Source organism: Peromyscus leucopus, unplaced genomic scaffold (genome assembly GCF_004664715.2).
Source record: "Peromyscus leucopus breed LL Stock unplaced genomic scaffold, UCI_PerLeu_2.1 scaffold_471, whole genome shotgun sequence".
NCBI classification, from domain to species: Eukaryota; Metazoa; Chordata; class Mammalia; order Rodentia; family Cricetidae; genus Peromyscus; species Peromyscus leucopus.
The window spans coordinates 154523-178348 of NW_023505367.1; the positions used below are offsets into that span (position 1 = coordinate 154523).

At 51.2% G+C, this 23826-nt stretch overlaps 1 pseudogene; it reads left to right on the forward strand.

Annotated features, from left to right (window-relative positions):
- The window catches only part of LOC114700318, a 120013-nt pseudogene that overhangs the window by 91295 nt on the left and 4892 nt on the right, over positions 1 to 23826 (forward strand).

Consider the following 23826-nt stretch of genomic DNA (forward strand, 5'->3'; position numbering starts at 1 on the left):
ATGGGGCTAGTATAGAATCTGAACTCTAGTGGTTCAGCCTACCATCGTGCTTGGAGCAGTACTCCTGGGGCTGATTAGCATGGCTGCCAGCGGCTCACTGAATGGTCAGCCAGCTCTAAGCAGACGAGGAGCTGCAGGAGTTCTTGTGACAGGCAACGTCCAACTGTCCAACTTCAGAGGCTCGATCTCACTTTAGTTTCTGCCAGACATTTCCTGCTTGGCTCAGTGACACATTAAGAATCGAGCCCTTGAGATTTAATGCTTGTTAGCTGTTTTGCTAACGAGGAAAGTTGTCTAGAAATCGTGTTATTACCCATCACCCATGCCAAAGCCATGTCTGGGCTCAAGAAGCATGCTGGCTGAGTCCACCAGAATGCTAGTGGGGTGAGTAAGCTCACATGGCTTCAGGGCTCTGTCCTTACATGGGACTCCACCACTGTGTCTTCAGTGTGGCTCAGCAGGAACCAGATTTTACTATACCACATCTGCATTCTGGAAGTGTGGTTCCTTGGCACAATAGATGGGTCTCATCAGCCTTTACTGTGAGCATGAAGAGGAGTAGGAGAACCAGGCACTCTAACACCAAAGCTAACAGCATCCTCTCCCTGTCCCTCGGCTCTCCTCACAAGTCCACCAGGCCTCCATTTCCTCACTAGTTTGTTCCAGGCAGCCAAAGGCTCTCAGACCCGAGTGACTGAGTGCTGGCTCTGGTCCTACAGCCAGTTCCAGAGTCCTAGGGGCCTGATTGGTGGACTTGGGTCAGGTGGCCAGCCCTTGCCCAATCAGCAGTAGCTGAAGCAGGTTCACTGGAAGAAAGGCAGCTCTTGTATTTGCCCTGTCCATCTTGTTTCTTGTGTTAGTAACACTGATGCAGATGTGAGGGCAGTTTATAAATGCCTAGTTCATAGCTGACTACACACAGGAGGAGTCTTCGGCATCTTGGATCCGTCATGTCATCATCAGGGTCCTTTTGATGCATAGACTGCAGATGGATGCCATTGCTTTCAGCTGCCATCTGGTTTAGGATTGGGCCTGGGGACGTGGCTTAAAGAGACAGTGTTTGTTTAATGTGTGCAAAGGCTGTGGGTTTCATCATTAGTACCACAAAAAAGAAAAAAAGAAACTTCTTGTCTAGCAGATTTAGAATAGGATTGTCAGCAGTGACAGGCAAGCTTAGCTTAGTCCCAAGCAGTAGACAGAGCATGTTCCAGCAGACAGACAGACACAGGGAGACACATGGATGTCCAGCTGTCATCACACCCGAGAGGGCCAGGAGAAAGTCTACACTCTCCTTTAGAACCGAGTATGAGACTCAGAGTGGAGTCTGGAAGAAGACTCAGAAGGAATGCCAAGTCCTGCTCCCTGGCAGAGGCACACCAGCCAAGTTCCTGATGTGTGGAGCTTAGTGTCTCCTGGCGTGCTCGCTGGCCAACCCGCCATTGCTTCAGTCAGAGGAATTCAGATCTCAGAGACCAAGTGATGACAGCCCATGCTAGAGCTCCTTCTGCCACTTGTCACACCAGCCCGAGGAGAGAAGGTGGACTTCTGGCTCTTTAGTGGAGGCAGATAGGAAGAAGGGACAGGGCATGCATGGGAGAACCCACAGGTGACAGCTCCAGAATGATGGGGGGGCAAGAAGCTGGTGTCGACAGGCTTCCTGTCCCAGCAAACACTTCTTAGGTATTTCTAGCAGCTCTTGCTGTCTGTGTTGGTACTAGGGCACAGCAGGGAGCAAGGATGAGTGGCAGGGGCACTGGAAGGCAGTGACCATCTGGAGAAGAGCTCTCCCAGCAGAGGGCACAGAAGGGCAAAGCCCCGCTGAAGAAGACTCCTGATGCGTCCTGGACAGACATCTGGTGGTCAGAGCAGAATGGCAGTGTGCCGAGGGAGGCAGAGGTTGTAGAACTAAGAAAAGCCACGTCATAGCCCTGTAGACAGTGAGCAGGTCGTTTTCACTCTTGGTGTAAGAAATGATCATGACAGTGAGAGTGATATGTGACAAACCACTGTAGCTCTTGGCTAGGGTGTTGAAGTGACAGACATGTAGAGACGGCATAAGGTGCGAGGAATACATAGGAAGTGTGCGCTGCGACAGGAAGCCTGTTGACACCGGCTTCTTGCTTTCAGCCCCCGTGTCAGTCTGGAGCTGTCACCTGTGGGTTCTCTTGTGCCTGCCCTGTCCCTTCTTCCTGTCTGCCACCAGCAAGGAACTCAGTGGTCTGGTGACTGGGATTGAGGGACCCTGCAGAAGTGGCTGTAAGGGGTCCGGGAGACCCACGGAGGCTGAGAGGTGGTGCTGGGTTAGCACAGCGCCAGATGGAACCAAAGATCAGGTCTCAGCTACTCTGGACTTTGAACAAGAGGGTGGCACTACTGTGATAAGAAGCTGTGGGTAGGCTGGGTGTTGTGGCATACCTGTGCTCCTGAAATTCTGGAGACTGGGGTAGGAAGACCACAAGTTAGAGGCCAGCCTGAGCTATGTAGTGAGACCCCCATCTCAAAAAAAGGAAGAAAGGAGAAAGAAAGATAGATAGAAGGAAAGGAAGAGAGAGAGGAGGGGAAGGAAGAAGGAAGAAGGAAGGAAGGAAGGAAGGAAGGAAGGAAGGAAGGAAGGAAGGAAGGAAGGAAGGAAGGAAAAGAAAAGCTAGCTACTCTCTGGGCCAGGAGATAGAAAGCTGCAATGGTATGTCTCCTAAACCACTGGGAGAGAGACTGTCAAATTCAAGAGCTTTATCTGGGATGTCATGCATAAAGTAAAGACTGACAGAAGACTGAGAAGTCGCTGTCTCTTGTGGAAAGTCACGTCAGTGGGGAGTTCTGAGAACCATAGGTGTCTTAGGCATCCAAAGTACAAAAGCCACCAGGAGGGGTCTGCTCTTGGGAACAGGTGGATGCAGGAACTCAGATAAGGCCATTGGGGTTTCTCTGTATCTTTTGGCTCCTGCTCCCAAGTTGGCAACATTTTTAGGCAGGTTGCCCACTGTGTAGTCAAATGGGCCCTCACAATTCTGCCCTGTATCCCATCAGTCTGGCTCAGGCAGGGAATGAGAGTTCCCTTAGCTTTAGTGTGGAGGTCCTACAAGTGGGATGATCTCCAGAAAGCTGAGGCTTCTTCCCCAAAGAAGGAAGGCTGCGTTTGGGTGGGGTTGAGAGGCTGCTATTACCAGGAAACAGGGTGTCTGCACAGGAAAGGGGAGGACAGGCATGATGGGGTAAGCCACGGGACCTGGTACCCTCCCTTTTCTAGCAGCAGAGATTTATGCGTGTCTGCAGCAGAGCGAGCAGCAGGAAGCACTGGAGGAAGCGATGTTGGAAGATTCTAGAGAGAGGAGATAATTGATGGTACCAAGCCCCAGAAAGCAGCAGGAAGTGGAGTGCAGGCACTGCCCAGTATGAAAGCAACATAGAAAGGCAGTGCTGTGTGTCACTGTATTCAGAATGACACCTTTGGCCGTAATTGGCTGTGCTTGGCTGCCAGGATGGGCCACTACAGTGTTCACACTGGGCTCGTAGATTCTGAGAGGTGCTTCAGAGCATCCCTTGGAGGACTGCTTTGTGTCCTCATGCTCAGGACTCAGGCTTTGTCCCATGCGTGGGAGAAAACAACTGCCTTACCCTTTAATACACTTGGCGAAGGTAACTGCCTTGAACTTGTGATCCTTCTGCCTCCAGACAAGTGTTGGGCTATGCAGATGTAACATTTATTCTTGAACATCTTCCTGCTGTTAAATAATGCCTTGTAGTGCTGTCAGAGTCACATGACTGGCCAGCCTCCATTGCAGCCCACACTGTGACCAGCTCAGACCTGTGGGCCATGATGTGTCCCTGGCTAGGTGAGTTTCAAAGCAGGATAACTTCTAGTAGTTTCCAACACTAAAACAACCTTCCTGGGTCCCTTCCTGTCATCATGGTACCCGAGGCAGACAACTTTCAAGGAGAATGGATTTATTGTGGCTCACAGTTTCAGAGGCTCCAGGCCTGAACTATTTGGCCATGTCGCTTTGCGCCTGCAGTGAGGCAGCCCATGGTGGTGGCAGCATGTGTGATGGAGCTGCTCACCTCATGGTAGCTGGAAAGCAAAGAAAGGAAGAACATAGACTAACATCCCAGAGTCCCCTTCAGGTACATGGCCTGCCTCCTACAGGCCCCACCCCCTCCAGTCGTGCCACAGTCTGGAGGACAAGCCTACAACATACCAGCTTCAAGATTAGAACATTCAAGGTTCTAACTGTAGCCCTTCTCCTGATTTGTATAATAGTTGTACTCCTAGAAAGTTCAAAGCCTATTAAAAATACTTCTTGTCTTTTTCTGAAATGAGAGTCTAGCCTCCAAGGCCAACACTGAAGACCATGTGTGACAGAAAGCCATGCTTCACCCAGACCACTCTGGAAGCCTTGACCCACAGATGTCACAAGGGCGGCCTCTCAGGCCATGCCAGCCAAGGCAGCTAAGAGCCACTGCATGAGGCAGTTTCCAGGGTATGGCACTAACAAGTCCTAGCCCCTCCTTGTTCTCTCTTTCAGAAGACACCCAGGCCACCGGGACACTGCCTTGGTTGCAGTGGTATGGTGAGAAGGAACACGCACTGCATGCATCATGGGACTCCTCACTGCCTTTGACCGTGCCACCGGGGCCGCATCTCTGCCCTGGAGCCACAGGGGGACATCCTAGATGAGTTCCTGAAGCAGCAGAGGAGCAGTCGGTATGAGGAACCCCCAGCCCCTTGCAGAAAGGAGGAGCCGGAGCCCTCCATAGAGACAGATGGTGACAGTGACTTTAAAATCCCAGTCCTCCCTTATGGACAGCACTTGGTCATTGACATCAAGTCTACATGGGAGACAGACACTACGTTGGCCTTAATGGCATAGAGATATTCAGCTCCACAGGGGAGCCAGTACAGATCTCCAGCATTACAGCGGATCCCCCTGACATCAATATTTTACCAGCTTACGGGAAAGACCCACGTGTAGTTTCCAACCTCATCGATGGGTGAACAGGACCAGGATGACATGCATGTCTGGCTGGCCCCCTTCACACCAGGCATGACCCACTCCATCTCCATCGAGTTCACACACCCTTGCCAAGTTGCCCTGATTAGGATTTGGAATTACAATAAGTCTCGAATACACTCCTTCCGTGGTGTGAAGGACATCACCATGCTGTTGGATATGCAGTGCATCTTTGAAGGAGAAATTGCCAAAGCCTCAGGAACCCTCATGGGAGGTACAGTATATCTGTGGGGATATTCTAGAAGTCCTTGTTTGCTGCTCACTGAAATATTGAGGGAATCCCATGAGCTAGCCCAGATAGATAAAGTCCTCTTCACAGACATGGTGCACCCCTCACCTCCTCCAGCATGGGTGGGCCAGAGCTGGGCTCCTAACACTAAGTGTCTGTCCAGGGACCAGGATCCTAAACTGGAGAAGGGGCTTTTCTGCAAGTCGGAGTCATGAATTGTAGCATCTTTCTTGCCTTAAGTCAGAGGGGTAGGGTGTTTAGGGAGCCCATGGCCAGCCAGTCCCTAGAGCCCAACTCCCATGTTTGGGAGCAGAATACCCATACCTTCTAGGGAGGTGCTTTATAAAAGGGCCTACCGGAAGCCAGGCAGTGTATAGCTGTAGTCCCGGCACTAGGGCTATGCATGGATGATAAATCACCCTGAGACTACCCACTACCGCATACACACTGTTTGAAATCCCACTTCTCCAAAGGCTCCAGCCCGTGTAGGCTGTAGACTGAGTTCATGGGCAGTCTGGGTCTCTTAGCAAGGCTGTCTCAAGATTTAAAGCAAGCAGATTCTGTAGCTCTAGGTCAGTCGTGCATGTGCAATCCCTGGGTCGCATCCCCAGCACTGCAGAAATGGGCTAAAGGTCTAGGTTGGACATCTAGTGCCTCTCAGCAGGGACTTGTTTGGTGACAGATGACAAGGATTCTCATTCCATCCAGCAATAGATCATTGTGGCTCTCAGCTTGGTGAAATGTGGGGACTGAGCTGTTGGCTCATACCAGGAACGGTCAGCTGCTTGTGGTCACAGAGTGTTGGGACACCAGAACAAGTTCTGGACGGCAGACCACTGGGGCTGGGGCCAGCTGAACCTTCTCTCTTCTTGGTGATTTGCCCAGCCCCTGAGCACTTTGGAGACACTATCCTTTTCACCACGGATGAGGACATCCTGGAGGCCATATTCTGCTTGGATGAGACATTTGACCTGGATGCTGAGAGCCTGTGTGCTTTCAGCCTGAAGAGGCACTAAGGAGGCCTAGCACTGCGGACAGTGAAGGTCAGGACGAGCGCCTTTCACACAGGCCGGCTTGAATGCCAGGACCAGGTAGGGTTGAGTGGGGCTGGAGTGCCCTAAGTGGATTCCCTTAGTTGTTCAGGGCAAGGTCTCAGCATGCAGCACAGTCTGCCTTGAACCCATTGTCTTCCTGCCTCAGCTTCCCAAGTTATAGGACAGCTTCCTAAGCGGACTGCTGCTCCTAACTCAGCAGGAAGGGAGAGTAAAACAGATAGATATCCTTTACCCTGCTGAGGCTGCGGCCTTGACGATCCTCATTTTTCTATTTCATTTTCTATTCAGTATTTCATGTTTCATTCTCTAATTATCTTTTTTTTTTTTTTTTAAACCAAAGTGAAGTAAGGATTCAAATTTTCATCAAAAGCCAGGAAATACAGGCTGGATGCTGGGATCAGTGCTGTGTGTGTGTGTGTGTGTGTGTGTGTGTGTGTGTGTGTGTGTGTGTGTGTGTGTGTGTAATATAGAGGTTGGCAGCCCTGTGAGGAGATGGTGTGCTTGAGACGGCTTCTGATCACTCACCATTGTGAGTAGAATAGACATGCCTGCAGGAGGCAGCCTTGCAATTGAAACAATGGCCAAAGCTGAGCCTGTTCATATAGGCCTGGAAGCCAGCCATTCACAGGTCCAAGGCAAGTCAGGTATAGAATGAATTCAAGACTGGCCTGTTCAAGTTAGAGAAACTCTGTCTGAACAAGTGCAAAGAAGGTTGTAGATGTCATTCGTCAGAAAAGTACTTGCCTGGCATGCTTTAGGCCCAGGTTCTACCCCTAGAACCATTATAAACATAAAACAGTGAGCATAATTATGGATGCCTGAGCACATGACCTAACCCAAGCTCACTAGTGATATAGGCTTTGCAAGCCCGGCCCCATGATGATCCTTAAGTAGGGACTGTTGTATTCCTGCTGAGGGCATGGATTAAGTGCCTTAACTGAGGGTATATTGTGAAGGTATCAAAGCCAGAATCTGAATGCATAATGCTGAAAAAAAATGGGCAAGAGTGAGCCCATGTCAGGGTCCACTGATGAAAATGGAGAGGTCCCAGGGTCTCAGGGGAGGGTCTTGTAATGTAGAAAAAGAGGTGTGAAAAGGAGATGGGACAAGCAGAAGCCCCAGGAGACAGGCTGGCCCACAGAAGTGTGTGAGGAAAGCAGTGGCTGGCATGAAGACCACCTCCCAGTGCTGTGGGGCCAGGCAGGCATGGGGTAAGAGGGCAGTGAGTGGGGGCCTGAGAAGGGCCTGCAGCTCTGCCCGGAAAGCTCATCACCCACTGCTGCTTGTCCTCTTTGCAAGAGAAGCCAGAAATCTGGGTTTTAAACTATCTCAATTTAAAAGAGGCAATTAATTGAAATGTTCCAAACCTTCCTAAGCATGGCATAGTCTGTCCTCGACCCACGGGTCTCCAGAGAGTTGATCCTAAAGTCTTTTATCTGCCAGTGGTTCCCAAATGTCAAGGCCCAGGGGGACCTGCTAATGGACCTGACCTGCAAGGCCGGACGGGTCACTTGGTCCTAGGGAAGGCAAACATCTTGCTTCCTTTTGCCCTACACCATTCCTGTCTGAAGCACTGAAGGCTTCTTTGCCCAGGAGAATTAGTATTAAATAAAAAGTAATTAATCTTATATGGAGACTTCAAGCAGAGTGCAGCAGCCCACCGTGACCTGTCAGTAGACAGTACTGCTCGTTCTGGTTGCCCATGGGCATCAACTGGGAACTCTAACGATACAGGCTCTGAGCTCACCCCTTAGATGCCAGTTCTAAACAGCCACGGTGAGGGCCCACTTGCTATGGTTTAAGGCTCCTTTCTCCCTTTTCCTCCCTCCCTTCTTTCAACCTCTTTTCTGTCTATCTCCTCCCTCCGCTTTCTTCCTCCTCTCTCCTGTCTCCCTTCCCTCCTCCACCATTCTTCTTCCTCTTCCTTTCCTTGCCCTCTTCTCCCACGTCTCTGCCTCTTCCTATTTCCCTCCCCTTTTCTCTCTTCACTGTCCATCCTTCCTGCTCTCTTCCTCCATCTTTTCTCCTCCCTTCTTCCTCGCTCCTGACTCCTTGTCTCACTCCTTCCCCGAGTCCCTCCCTCTCCCCATCTTCCTCCTCCCATCCTCCATCCTTTTCTCCTTTCTCCTTCCCTTTCACTCAACAAGCATGTGGTCCACGAGAGACAGTGAGAAAGTCTGAATACCCTGGTGTAGCATCCCCCCTCAGCTGCCAGGAAGAGCTGTGGTAGGGATGTCGTCCCAGGCTCTAGACACCCCATACCTCATCATAGTCATAGGAAGACAAGGCATGCAAAAACAGACCAGGGATTTCCTGGGCACGGAGTGGGCAGTGAATCTGGTAAAGGAACAAATGAGTACCACTAAAACCTCTCTTCTTCTCCCTATTTCTCCCCAACCATCCTGCAGGTACCAGGGCTAGAGCTACAAGCCAGTCCCCCTGTCTCTGAAGTCACCACACCGGAGCCAGGCATCTTCTACGGGCTGTGTGAGTACCTGTCCCAGGTGCCTGGCAGGGGCCCCTTTGCACTTTGCATTAGCAGAGGGCCACTGTGGCATTTTGTACCCAGGCCATCTCTATGCTCCCTGGGGATCTGGATATAGGAGCCTGGTGGCCCCAGGCTGCTACAGCCTCAGAGGGTGGAGCTGTTCCGGACCTTCGCAATAGCTCAGCTTTATACAAAGCAAAGCAGTGTGTGTGTGTGTGGGGGGGGGTGTTTGTGGTGAGGGGTTCACAAGACCCAAAGTCCAGGTTCTCTGGAACCATGACTTTAGGCAGATGATGAAGTGTTGCTAATTTCACACATTGAAACACATGAGGTTGCAGCAGCCAGCATGCCTCCCTGAGTAGATCTCATCCCGACTCCCGGGCCTGTCCTCTTCCTTTCAGACAGTTCCTCTGAGTTCACTCACATCCATGTCAGTCCTTCATTATCTAGGGAAGCTGAAGCCAGGGTCATGGCTGTCTGCGATCCCCCTTCCTCCCCCAGGGCCCTGTTAACAGGCTCTCTGCATGCTCCGACTGCCTGGCTTCCTGCTCTTTCTTGCCCTACCTGCTGCTGGGTCACTTGCTTTCAGTTCCTCTCCTAAAGACAAGAGCTGTGACCCTACCCTGCTTCTTCAGAAGCAGCCTCACATCTCCAGTTCCCAGTTTGCCCCGGCCTAGCCGGGCCCCTCCCTCACCACTTTAGTGAGCGCAGGCTCTCATGGTCTCCTGGGTCTGAGTGCCTCTTCTGGCTCCCCGCCTGCCCAGTCCATGTGATCTGAGTGTGGGGTCTCTAAGGTAGCTCTGAGGGAGGATGACCGGAGCCTTCTATCCCCACGCTGAGGTGGCAAAGGTGGCCTCAGCAGCTAGATGGGAAGCACAGAAGCTGTGGTGGCGACTGCTGATGTCCTGAGTTGAGGGAGTGCTTAGTCTTCATGTCCCTATGTCCTCATGTCAGAGGCTGCATCCAGGGAAGGCCGGGGCTTTCTGAAGATAGGCAGTAACGCAGGAAGTGAGTGGGGCTGTGGCCTGTGGCCCAGGTAGTCTCCTGTCCTGGGGCAAGGGTCTGGGTGGTGCCTAGTGCACACTGCACCTCTACCTGCTGGCTCTTCTGCCGCCCTTTCCCCCAAATACCTTCCCATTGTCCTCCATGAGAACCCTCCCCTGTCCCTTGCCCACCCAAACGGAAAAAAATGGTCTCTTAGACAGAAAGAAGGTGACTTATTTTGAATTGTTACAGTTCTTTCTATTCCGGGTCACTAAATTACTCTAGACTAACGGACTAAAGAGCTTGAGAGGCAAGGACAGGAACACCTGAATTCAAGGCTAGCCTGTGTTCTAAGGGGAGATCGTGCCTGAATAAATGAATAAACAAACAAATGAATAAAGGGACAGGGAGATGGCTCATTTGACATACAAGCTGGAAGACCCCAGTAAATTCAGTTCCCAGCACCCACATAGAGCCAGGCATGGCAGTGTACACTGTAATCCAGTGTTGAAGAGATGGAACCAAATGAAACTCTGGGCTCTCTGACCACCAGTCTATCCTACTTGGTGTGCCCCAGGACCAGTGAGGAAGAACGACACCAAGGTTGTCCCTGGCTCCACATGCACTCATACCCTAATATACAGGAACACGCACACACATGCGCACACGTGGACACGCACACACACATGCACACACACGCACACACAAGAACAATGGAAATTGAATTCAGTAAAAGAAAATTATTGGTTTTATGCACCTAGAAGTTAGGGTCACTAGTTTCTTAGGCAACTGGATGTAGGCAGGGAAATGACACCATGGAGACTTGCTGTGTCTGTTTTTCTACCGTTTGCTTCCTGTTCTTCTTCATGGGGGCCATGCACCAGGGGCTCATGGGAGGGCCATGCACCAGGGCCTTGTGCTCACATCCACCCATTACTAGCAACCCAGAGTAGACGCGACTTCTATTACCCAGCAGGTACAGCTCCAGAATTAAGTCTTTGAGTCAAGCTTGTGTCTCAGGCCTGTCCATAAATCAATTATGTGGCTCACCATGGTGGAGATGGACAGGTAGGAGATATGAACACCATATCTGGCCAGACTAAGGTTGTTGGCTGTCCTGGTAGCCTGGTTAAGAGTGGCCAGCTGCCCAGACAACCTGGCTGAGCCAGGACCTCTCCCTGGAAGAGGAAGGCAGGTGAGGGTGCTGCCAGGCAAGAAGGCACCTCTGTCCTGTCTGCCTGCTAATTTATCCCAAAGGCTGTTTACCAATGTCCTTTGCACTGACCAACCCAGTCTTTCTCAGAAACGCTACTGCAGTGGCTAGGGAGGTTGGCCCTGGAATAGAACCCTGTGACTTTTGAACTTTGTACCGGCTAGGAAAGCGTTAGGCTCTCCACCTAGAGCTCCAGGATTCCTATATCTCTTCTCTCTAACCCCCATCCCATCCCATCTTCCACCTGCTCAGCAGCGTGTGCGAGTAGAATACACTTTAATAAAGCAGTCCTGGGGCAGGGAAGGGGGGCAGCAGTGGGTGAACGTGGCCAATCCTCTTGCTTTGAAAGGGAATCTATGACTTGCTAATTTGCAGATGACACTCATTTGGGAAGTTTTTGCAAAATATCAGCCACAATGAATAGGGAAGAAGTCGAGAGGGCCAGAGCATGAGAGAAATAACAAAATTAATTTCCATTTGTATAAATACTAATTGATGCACGCGAGGAAGATGAATATGGAACATGGATATCAGCTCACAAGGAGAGCCGTTGCATTCAGAGCCCTGGATCAATGCGATCAGGTGCCTCTTGCCAGACACAAAGGGACTGCAGGCATGGGAAAGGCTCCGTTACCAGGGGGAGGTGGCATTTCTGCCTCTCCCTGTCCCTCCCTTCACAATTTACTCCCTCCTCCACCTCCGGCCGTCTCCATCCCAGATACTCCCCACCTCACCCTGTCATCTGGATCAATCCCTTCTTGTCCTTCTATGCTCAAACCATTGGGCTCCATTGCCTCCTAAACAGACCTTGACCCTGTCCCCTGCTGCCCTCTCCCACTGTGAACACCCTCGACGAGGTCACTCTCAGCACCAGTGTCTTCCCTGCCTGCCTCCCTTTACAGTCTTGCTGGAGTCCTTCCAAGACACAGTTCGGCCCCCACCACCGTCCTGCTGCCATGTATAGGCCACCATGGTGGTGCACACCTGCAGTCCCAGTACTCGGGAGGCCAAGCCTGGAGGATCACTGGTTCTGAGGCCGTTCTAGATCACAAAGAGAGATCTTATCTCAGCAAAGCAACAGAAAAAGTAACCTGTTGTAACTTCCCGTTGCTATGTCATGAACATCTCAGCTTCTACGTGGGATTGCGCCCTGCCTCCTTTTCTAGTCTTACTCCTCTCCTCCCTTGGCCAGCTGCTTTCACATGTAGGCCCAACTTGTTTTCTCAATCTAGAATGTTCTTTAGAAGTGCAGCATAGCATGCCTCTTCCTGCATGCAGGTCCCAGCCCAGATGCCACCTCCCTCCCTAAGCACCCTGTTCCTACTCTGCCACACTCCACCTCATCCATCCTTCTGATTGGGCATGCGCGGCGGTGTACAGCTGTGGTACGCAGCATTTGCCAGGTGTCTATTGACTGCTGAATGAGCACTGCTCATGCTGAGACTCTTATTTCCCTCACATCTCTACTTCTAAAACCACAGTTGGCGCATACAGACGATCAGTGAGTATTCGTTTATCATCCACTATAAATTAGGGGAGACATATCCACTGACCACCCACCTACTTTTCTATCAATCAGAGGTTTCAAAACAAAATTTGATTAAGCATCTATTTGTTGGACACTGCTGTTCTAGCTCTGAGGATAGAGCAGTCAGTGTTGGCCTCAGGAAATCAACAAGCGCACTAATGCAGACTACCTCTTGAGGTTAGGATGAAAGCAAGTGGAACAAGGGCAGGAGAGTGGGGGACACTGTCAGGAGATCGCCGAGAGATGCCATTTTGAATATGGCCAGTAGAAGGACTCTATCAGTCAGCTTTTGCTGCAGAACAAGTCCACAGTGGAGTGCCTGGATGCAGTGCTCTGTAGCCATCAGTGCTGGCAGTTCTGAGCCATTCAGGTGTTCTCCCTCGGCCTGCTCTGAACAGCCAGCACGTGGACCAGCAACTGTGTGCATGTGCTGCTACTGGCCAGAGCAACAGGTGACTGAGCTGCCTTGGCATCAGTGCAGGGCAGAAAGAGGAGGCAGCCTCCTGTGCACACATTCCACTCTGCAGCCCAGACGCAGAGTGAAGAAGCTGGCCCACCTCTGTGGGAAAGCGGCAGGGCCACAGGCCAGAGGGGCAGCCAGCTTGAGTTGCTCCATACCCTGGAGGGTATGTGAACGTAACGAGCAGTCTGCTCAGTGCTACTTAGAACCCAAGTCCTCATCAGCTCCCTGGATGCTCAGGCTGACTTTGGCACCACAGAGAGCAAGTTTGAAGGCTGAGTCACAAAAAGGATGCTGGGAAATGACAGAGCACAGAACAAGATGTCGAGTTCAGGGAGGTGAGAGGTTGCAGCCTGGCCCCCAGGGTGTTCTGGAAGTTTGCTGGGCTTCACAGATCCTCCTGTAAGAAATATGGAGCACCTCATGACCCAGGCTTTCTGCCAGATCCACCTACCCTGCTGTCATTCAGAAGCCCAAAGAACTGAACTTTGGAACTCAGACAGGTGTTAAAACGGGTCAGATACCTCCATGGTTGGATTGCCCCTGAACTTGGCCCTGCTCTACTGGGAAAGGAGGAACTCCAGCCAAGAATATGACAGGGTGACAGGGTGTGACCCAGAGACCCAGAGAAGGGACCTTGCTGGCAATGGAATGAGTCACCTGGCATCAGTGTCCCAGGGCCACAGGAGGTCTCCTGATGTGGTCTCTGGTGAAGTGGGGTGAAAGTTGAGGGGGACAGATGGGGTCAGCTGCCACTTCCCTTACCCTGAATGCAGTGAGGGCTCCTAGGAGGAGTCCATTTGCATAAAATGTCCAATTCTGGTGTGACTGTCTCATTTAGTCACTGTCAGGCATTCATTGGCACTGAGCCTCCACTATATGCCAGGCACTGTGCAGTATGTGGGTACATAATAGTCTAGAAAAACGGGTCATTTCCTTAAGGAGTCAGCACCTGGCAGGTCACGTGGGCATTTACTAAGTAGTGGCCTCCAGAGTTTGGTAGAGGAAATATACAGAGACATGATGGGCTGTGAGCACAGTCCAGAGACCAGGAACCGCATGTGCAAGGGCCTTGCGGTAGAAAGAAAGGCCTAGAGAAACGAACAATTGGAAGATCATCTGGGTAGAAGCAAGGGGACGTTAGAAGTCAGGAGAGGAACACTGCAGTGTGAAACAGCATGAGGGAGCTCACGGGGCACAAAGCCATGTGTGGGTTTCCCTGCCTGCTATGTCCTGAGTAGGCAGTGGTCTGGGCCTGAAGACTCCTGAGAGAGAAGGTCCATGAGGGGAGAGTGGAGAGGCTGAGGGCAGCTCTTTTCTGGCTCCAGAGCCTCTGGTGGTGACTGGCTGCTCTCCTTCCCTCACAGGCCTCCGGCTGAACTTCACAGCTTCCTGGGGGGACCTGCACTACATAGGGCTGACTGGCCTGGAAGTCGTGGGCAAGGATGGCCAGGCCCTGCCCATCCACCCGCACCAGCTCTCTGCCTCTCCAGGGACCTAAACGACCTGCCGGAGTACACTGACGACTCCCGGACCCTGGACAAGTAAGTAGGAGAAGCTTGACTGTGGCAGTCGGGCTCAAGGGACAATGCTCTGTGTTCCAGGCATCAGGCACACATGAGACACTGCCTGGGAAGGTATGTAGCCAAAAGAAACAGAGGTGGCCCTTTGTACACGGGACCCCTGTGGAGGGGCAGGCAGCTTGCAAAGGGCTGGTGTGGCTCAGATGCTACATGCTGGGATATCAACACTGCCATCAGCTAGGGCCTTGCTCAGTCATAGTTTGTCAGCCTCGGTGTGACCCACTCCGCTTTGCACATGCCTGCCTAGGCCTCTCCTTCTGTAAACTGGAAAGTGAAAAGAAAGTCTCTGCAGGCGGCTATGGCGCTCTGCTTCCTACACATTCTGGATACCAAGACCAGGCTGAATGGACAAGCTTTTTTATAGCATCCATCCACAGATACCTGTCACTCATAGACTGGCACCTCACCTCCTGCTCTGGACAGCTGTCTTAGGGTTTCTATTGCTGCAAAGAAACACTATGACCAAAAAGGAAGTTGGGGAGGAAGGGTTTATTCAGCTTATACTTCCAAATTTCTGTTTATCATCAAAGGAAGTCAGGACAGGAACTCAATCAGGGCAGGAACCTGGAGGCAGGAGCTGATGCAGAAGCCATAGAGGGTTGCTGCTAACTGGCTTGTTCCTGGTGACTTGTTCAGTCCTGTCTTCTTATAGAACCCAGAACCACCAGCCCATACTATGGGCTGGGCTCTCCCCCATTGATCACTAATTAAGAAAATGCCTCACAGCTGGATCTCATGGAGGCATGTCCTCAGCTGAGGCTTCCTTCCTCTCTGATGACACACAAACCCAGCCAGTACGACAGCTATGTGAATTAACTAAGAGTCAAGGAGCGTTTGAGGGATGGGAGTTCAAATCTCTTTAAGCTTCCAGACCTCACAGCTGTGACAGTGAGGTCAACATAACCAGAAGTGCAGAGGCCATTTTGGAATGTTAAGTGCCAGGCACTGGGCTGTTAGGAGATTGCAGGTGTCCATCCATGAAAGCGACAAACAGACTAAGAATCATTAATGTTGTCCCTGTGTATAGAGGAGGAAGCTGATGTCAGGAAGTGGCCCTCGTACCCAGACTGGTTAAATGGAGTCATGATTTGAACACAAGCCACAGGATACTCCATCCGGGATAGACTTACCTGCTGAGTTAGGCGTCTCCTGTGCGTCACTTCCTCCATCCATAGAACTGTAGAAATAATCCTCCTGATTACAGGTTGGGAGCAGGGTGGTTGCATTGCAGCCCCTACCCTGACTCTGTCCTCTTTGTCCCTTTATGGTGGCCTTCACTGTGGACTTCTCCCTTCTTTGCACTGACTGCTTGGTGCCACCCTGGCTGTAGATCCTGATAGGTTAGCTGGAGGACCTAGACCTGAGCCTACAAGCTGCTCCTGGCCAGCAGCAGGAGAAACTCACACCTGCCCAGAGTGTCCATCCCTGTCACCCAGTTCTTACCACAGAAATCCTGACAGCCTCCTGCCCAATCATAACGTCATCTTGAAACACTTCAGTGCATATCTCTAATCAGGAAGTATTTGAAAATGCAAAACACACTCTCAATGTCCTTGTCACACCTACATCTGTGAGTAGGGGTCCAGTAGCCATATGTGCCATTGGCGGAGAAGCCCTCGAGCTTCAGGGGACTTCTTTTTCTCATTGACTCATTTCCCTTCATTTATTTTTATTTTTTAGGTTAGACTACAAAGCAACACGTTTCATTAAGGCAACTCACACACACACACACACACACATCATTACACTTGTTCTTACTCGTCCCCCCCCACCATCCTTCCCTGTCCCCTCTCCAGTTAGCTTCCTTTCTTCTCCCAGCTAAGCCACTTCTGCCGCCCTATTTTCAGTGTCCCATTATGCTTCTATCCCCATCTTGAGACCTCTCCCTTCCACAGCAATCCCTTTCTAGTTTTTTTTTTTTTTTTTTTTTTTTTTTTTTTTTTGGTTTTCAAGACAGGGTTTCTCTGTGTAGCTTTGCGCCTTTCCTGGAGCTCACTTGGTAGCCCAGGCTGGCCTCGAACTCACAGAGATCCGCCTGGCTCTGCCTCCCGAGTGCTGGGATTTAAGGCGTGCGCCACCAACGCCCGGCTCCTTTCTAGTTTTTTTGATATAAATGCACGGGTACCCCCCATATGTAATGTAAGGTTTAGGCTCCATAGCCGAGAAAACACACAGCATTTGTCTTAGTTTGGCCTGTTTCTCTTAACGTTCCTAGTTGTAACTTTTTCCCTGCATATGCCATGATGGTCACATTTTTCTTTATGGATGCACAAAATTCCACTGCATGTATGCACCGGGTTACTTTACCCATTCATCTATGATGGACATCTAGACTCAATCCATTTCCTGCCCGTATATGCTGCAGCAGTAAACATGAATATGCAAGTATTTCTTGGTATGCTGACTTTTGGTCCTTTGGGTATATACCCAGGGATTAAGCTTGGTCATATGGTAGGTCTATTTTCAGGGTTTTGAGAGACCTCTATAGTGATTTCTATGACTCCTAACAGCAGGAATGAGGGGCCTTCTTTATCCACATTCTCCCCAGCAATGGTTGTCATTTGTTTTCTTCGTGGGGTGAGATGGATTCTCAAAGCAGTTTTCCCTGGTCGTTAAGCTGAATGTTTTTTTCAAATATTTATTGGCCATTTGTATCTCTTTCTTTAAGAATTATCTACTTACTTCATTAGCCCATTTATTGATTGGATGACTTGGGTTTAGGGTGTTTGATTTTGTTATTTATGTATGTTGATATTAATCCTGTCTTATATGTAACTGATAAACATTTTTCCCATTCTATAAGTTCTTTTCACTCTGGAGAGGTGGCGCACCCCCCCCCCCCGACTCATAGTATATTTTCTAAGACAGGGTCTCTCAGTGTGTACCAACCAGACTTCAAGTTCAAGATCTCCTGCTTCAGGTCCAAGTGCTGGATTACAGAAGCATGTTACCCACTCATCTCCTCTGGTGTTTGTTTGTTTACTTGTTTTGTATATTTTTTCTTTTATTGAAAACAGATTTTTTTTTTCAACTAGGTGTGGTAGTACATGTCTTTAATCTCAGCACTCCAGAGGCAGATCTCTGAGTTCGAGGCCAGCCTGGTCTACAGAGTGAGTTCCAGGACAGCCAGGGCTACAGAGAGAAACCTTTCTTGACAAACAAAAACAAAGAAAAGATTTTTTTCATTCAATACATTCTGTTTATGGTTCCCCTCCCCCAACTCCTCTGAGTTCCTCCCCACCTCCCTTCCAATCCGGATCCACACCCTTTTGTCTCTCCTTTAGAAAACAAATAGGGATCTAAAGAATAATAATAAAATAATAAAACAAAACAAACAAATAGGAACAGGACAAAACAAAACAAACAGAAGAGCCAAAGAAAAGCATAAGAATGTCATGTAGACACAGAGCCATACCATTCACACACAGGAATTCTATAAAGACAACTGGAAAGCCATAACATATACACAAAGGACCATCAAGGTTTTAAAAATCAAAACAAACAAAAAACCCGACCCTAACAAAACATGAGCCCAGAGAACTCCAAAGATGCCACTGAGTTTTTTTTTCTATTGGCCATCTACCTGGGGGCAATGGGTGTTGGCCATCTACTGCTTGCAAATGGGTGCTTTGGCCATCTACTGCAGGCATGGGCTGGCCTTCTACTACTGGGCATGGTGTTGATCATCACTGCTACTTGGCATTACTGCTGGGCATGGGTGCTGGCCATCTACTGCTGGGCATGGTGCTGGCCATCTACGCTGGCAAATGGGTGCTCGTGGGCATGGGTGCTGGCCATCACATGCCTGGGCATGGGTGTGGCCATCTACTGCTGGCATGGGTGCTGGCCATCCACTGCTGGGCAATGGGTTGGGCTGGCCAATCCACTGCTGGGCCATGGAGGCTCCTTAAGCCATCTCTCGGATTTTATCCTTGCTGATGGTCCTCAGATTCTGGGAGTGCCTGTGCCCATTTATGTATTTTTTTGCAATATTTTTTTCATTTGTTTGAAGTTCTAGGGATGGAACCCAGAGCCTTTGCATGGAGGGCAAGCATTTACTACCCAGTGCCCACCCTGCCTCCCTCAGCCTTCTGATATGAACAGGATGGCCCAGGCTCTTCTTGTCCCTCTTGCCCCGCCTGGCCTCACACCATAGCCCTGCAATGACAGGGTCCTAGTGGTAAGCTATAGTGTTTTAGAGACCCCAATATAGCATGAAGGAGGCTTGTTACTACTGGGTGGTCTCAGGACAGAACCAGGTGACTGCCCAGGAGGGGCTTCTTCTGCTAACCAGCCCTCTCTGCCATCCATCAGTGTCCTTCATCTCCCTCTCCCGAAAGCCTGCAACAGTCTTTCTGGCAGCCAAGTCTCCAAGACGGAGGTAATTGCTTTGGAAGGAAACAGCAGTCCGCAGCAGCCAGCTTCCTTCACAAACAGCAGGGTTGGGCCTGCTGAATTTCCTCAGTTTTAACATGCCAGCAATTGTAAGACACACCATCCATCAATTTAAATAACAGCCTTTTAGAGCAACAGGAGAGAGAACGCTGTACCTCCGTGGATGAACACTTAGATTTATTCTAAACCTCAAAACTATCAAACAGTAAGGGGAAAAGTTGATTTTAGATAAGGAATTGTGTCCACAGCTGAGTTACAGGACATGTGGCCCCCCAAGGGTCTAAAGGTGGTGTATGGGGGGCCGATTGTCTCTGGGGCCAGGTTCTTCAAGTGACCATGCCACATAGAGACAAAGGTTGGGTCCAGACTGAAGAGACTGAGGCAGAGACAGATGCAGTGGGGCTGAGGTAACTGATTACGAAAGCCCTGCTGCTGGCTGGGGTTTCCCTGGGGCACTTAGACCTGGGGCTACCAAGCAGGTTGGCTCAACACAAGCATGGAGCCACCTGCCTCCTTCTGGCTATAGTCCCTGGCCCAGGTCTGCCTGGTTCCCTCGTTTTTTGGAGACCCTCACCAAGAGAGATGGGATGCACTTCCTCAACTGTACCTCTACATTTTCAGAACACTGGGACAATAGAGAGAAAGTCCATCCCACCCCAGGGCACCCCCTTCTGAGCACTGACGCCAAGGTCATGAACCTCATTCCCAGCGTGAGTTGGTCCCTGCTGCCTGTGGTCTGCCTGCCTGGGCACACCACATCTCATGAGTGTCGTTTTTCCCTGTTAACCATGGCACATCCTAGGGTACCCGCATCACAGCTGTGATGAGCTTATTTCTACAGCCAGCCTTCCTGACGTGAGGAATAGTAATCATTAGCAGAAGTTTCCCACCCTGGGCTCCCTGGGCTGAGGGATTGCCAAGGGGACACACCTGTCTGTTAGCCTGTGAAGATGAGTGCTCTCAGCACCTTGATGAGCATAAACTGTTTTCACTGCTTCTGAAGTATCATTGCTTGACTTCACTGTTCACCCACCTCCCAAGACCCGGGTGGTGAGGAAAGCGGACCTTCTGGAGACCTCCCACCATCTTGCTGATCTGTCCCTGTTGCCTGCAGGTTAATTGATGGCATGAACATCACCACCGAGGATGAGCACATGTGGCTGATCCCCTTTTCCCCTGGGTTGGACCATGTGGTTAGGATCCACTTTGACAGAGCCCAAAGTATTGCTGGCCTGCGCCTCTGGAACTACAATAAATCTCCCGAGGACACCTACCCGAGGGGTAAGCTGGGCAGAGCGGAGTCCACTGTCAGGGAGGCGCATGATGATGAATGGCTGTGTGGGTTGGAGAGGAGAGCATAAATCCTCCAGAACCTTCCAAATGGGGGTAGGGGGGACATCCAGGGGAGAGAACAAGCTGTGTTTCCTTTTGCACACAGCAGACCTAGCCCACAGCCCAGGGCAGCCTGGGAACTGCAGGGAGGGCTTGCCTCTTCTGTGACTGTGGGTCCCCTTCCCACACAGTCCCAGGCTTTACTGTCGCCTCTGGGCCTGCTGTCCATTGAGCACTGGGAGGCGCTGTGAGGCAGGCTTGTGTGCCTTCCTCATCTCTCAGGTCCCCACCCTGCCTCCTTTAAGTGCCGCCTCTCAGGGTTCTAAGGAAGGCTGGAAAGGGTTGCCACCTCTCTTGGGAACTACACAGCTAGAGTCTGGTCTCAGTCTGTCAAGCATGAAACCACATTCTCTTTCAATGCTGGTGGAAAGGCAGAGGTGGCAAGGTAGTCTCGGAATGCTTGTAGCCTTCGCAGTTTGCTGGTGGACCCCAGCAGCACGGCTAGAAAATTCCTGCCTGGACAGTGTGCGTGTGTGTGGTGTGTGTGTGTGTGTGTGTGTGTGTGCGCGCGCGCGCGGCGCGCAAGCTTTCAGTGAGCACAGTGCCATTACCTGTCAGAGGGACCAGCTGGGTCTCTGTTATGTACCCAGAAAGATGGAGGTTGTACACCTCCCAGGTGGAAGGGAGATGAAGGGAGGCTGGAGGTCTATACAGCCGCTGGAGCAGAGGTGCTCCTGAGCTAGTTGCCTGACCATCTCACCGTACTGCCACAGGCTACTGCCACTGCTGTCTGGGGTCCCCACCAAGTCCCTTGCCTCCCCTGGGACTGAGACACATGGATAGGAAGCACAAGTAAGCATCCTTTGGGCAGGGGCCTTACTCCGGTATCTTGTGCCGCCCTAGCATTGTGTCTGAAATGGAACATGACTGTCCCTGGAACTCAGGCCAGGCCAGATGTCCTGGCGTGGTAGAAAAGCCATCCACTGTCTTAGGCCTCAGGCAAGCTGTGTCTCCTTTGCTAGGTCAAAATTGCCCATGTGTCCCTGGACGGCTTGTGCGTGTCTCCTGCAGAAGGCTTTCTTATCCGAAAAGGACCTGGCAACTGCCACTTGATTTTGCACAAGAAATCCTCTTTGGGGACTACCTGCAGACCCGGCTGTCCACCACCCCCACCAGGAGGTGAGGGAGTGTGGGCTGGCCCCACCAGTGTCCTCTGTGTGTGCACCCTCAGGCTGGAGCTGCAGCTACATGTGTTCTCTAGAAACGACTCCTCCTCCCCAGCCCCAGTCCAGAAAAAGAGGTGGGAAAACTCTCATTGGGTTTGCCAGGCTGTCCTGGCCCAAGTCTCCAGCATCAAAGTGTAAACCGAGTAAGTTTCACCCATTTACAGCTCCCAGGGTCTGAGCACCAAAGGCCACAAGAGAGAAATAAAAGAGCTCCCTTCCCCAGTGACAAAACTGCAATCGTATCCTTGTGCAGCATAGTGCAAGGAGGGAATAGAGAAGCCGGAGGGGAGGGCGGTGTCATAGTTGTCTCTAGCCCTGGCCAGCCTAGAACTCACTATGTAGATTAGGCTGGCCTTGAACTCACAGAGATCTTTCCTGTCTCTTAGAATCTGCATTTGGAAGCTGGAATTTTATACCTATTTCACAGAGTGGAAACTGAGACCTGGACTGGGATGGTGAAGCCAGCAGTGCTCAGGGCTTCCCCTTTGTTTCTTTTCTCTTCTGCGTCCCCACCTGTCTACATTCCAGGGCCTTTGCTATGCCCCAGCTTGACTGCCGTGGGAGGCCTCCTCCCACCTGTACTCATCCAAATGGCCTGTCACACTCCAGCACCCTGGCCCATCAGCAGCACCCCAGCCCTCAGCCTAGCAGACTGCTCCTGTAGGAGAGCAGGGGTGTGGTTGAGAGAGTGACCCCAGAGGCACATCCCACTCAAGCACCCGCCAGCTGTGTGGCTTTCCCAAGTGGCTTCCCCACTCTGTCCAGGGTCTGCATCCATGTGTCCCCACCTCTGGGCTACTCTGTGGATTGTGAGGTCTGTAACAGAAAGGAGCTGGGTCCCCCACTGCCGCCCACACATGCATCCCCTGGGCAAAGGGGAGCTCACACAGGACCCCTGCACTGCTGTATCTGCAGTCCATGGCTGAGGAGTGTCTCTCAATGCCCTGGAACAGAAGGGCTCATGGTGCTGTTTCAATCTCTTTCCAGGCTGGATTCTAAGAGCCTGGAGCGAGCCAGCATGGACTACGAGGCCCACTCATGCCCTGTGCTGTATCCTTCCCCTAGGCCTGCTGGAGTGCTACACATTCAGTGTCGCTAGCTAAGCTAAGGAAGGTAGCACTCAGACAGAGTCACAGCAGCACGGGTCCCATCGCCTCCTGAAAAGACGGTTGTGGAGGTGGCACAAAGGACCCAGCTGAGAGGGGCTGGAAAAAGAGACAGGTGACCCAGGGACCTGGCAGGGAGAAGGCAGGGGCAAGAGGCAGCAAGAGCCCCTCCTCCCTAGTGCCACTTCATTGCACCAGCCCTGGGAGCAGGCTGCAATGGCAGCCCCACTTCCCAGCCATGAAAACTAATCACAGGAGCCAGGCATGCTGGAGCCAGGAGGATCCTGAGTACTAGACCATCGTGTACTACACAGTGAGACGCTGTCTCTTTAAAAAAGAGAAAAAGGAAAGCCAAAAGCTAAAAACAAAAAAAAAACAAAAGAAGCAATCAGAGAGGTCAACTAACTTGCCCTGATCTCTCGGAGGTGTCTAGATCCGGAAGGAAGCAGTGCCTTTGCCTGTGGCTGCCTGCGACGTGCCTGGGGCTCTCAGATCCTCTTCCACTCCTGCTCCTAGAAACTGGCACTGGAAGATCAAATCAAGGGTGGGCAGGTATCGCCTTGTGCATATGGACCTTTGTCAGTAGGAGTCATTCTGCTGAAGCCAGATCTGAGGCTGTTTCCCCACCCACCCCTAACATGCTTATTCCCATGAACTTGAAAGACACAGAGGAGGGAAGAGATTTCTCGTTCTAATCATTTTTATAACCAGGGAAACTGAGGCATGAGACAGGAAGTGTCCCACCCAGCACCATCTGCCACCTTGTCTGTCCTAGGACTATTCCTTCCTGTCCACTCCCAGGGCAGGTGGTGTGGCAAATGTGATGCTGTGTTCCTTTTGACAGAAAACCATCTCTGGGAGAGAGACTCTTCCGTCGACAAACAAGAAGAGCCCCTGTCACCTCCGCCACCCTGTGGCCTCCTTCTCTCTTCCTTAACCACAGCCGCAGTCATTTTCCAGTTCCAGCTGCTGTCCAGCTGGGGTGACCCCTACTACATCGGCCTCACAGGGCTGGAGCTGTACGATGAGCATGGCGAGAGGATCCCGTTGTCCCAGAACAGTATCCTTTCCGCTGGGAGACGGGTGCAGGGTCCCAAGTCTGTCATTCTAGCACTCAGGAGGTGGAGGCAGGAGGATTTTTGCCTGTGAGCGGCCAGCATGATTTTGAGGGCAGCCTGAACTACATAGCAAGGCCCTGTTTCCAAAGAGCAGATGATA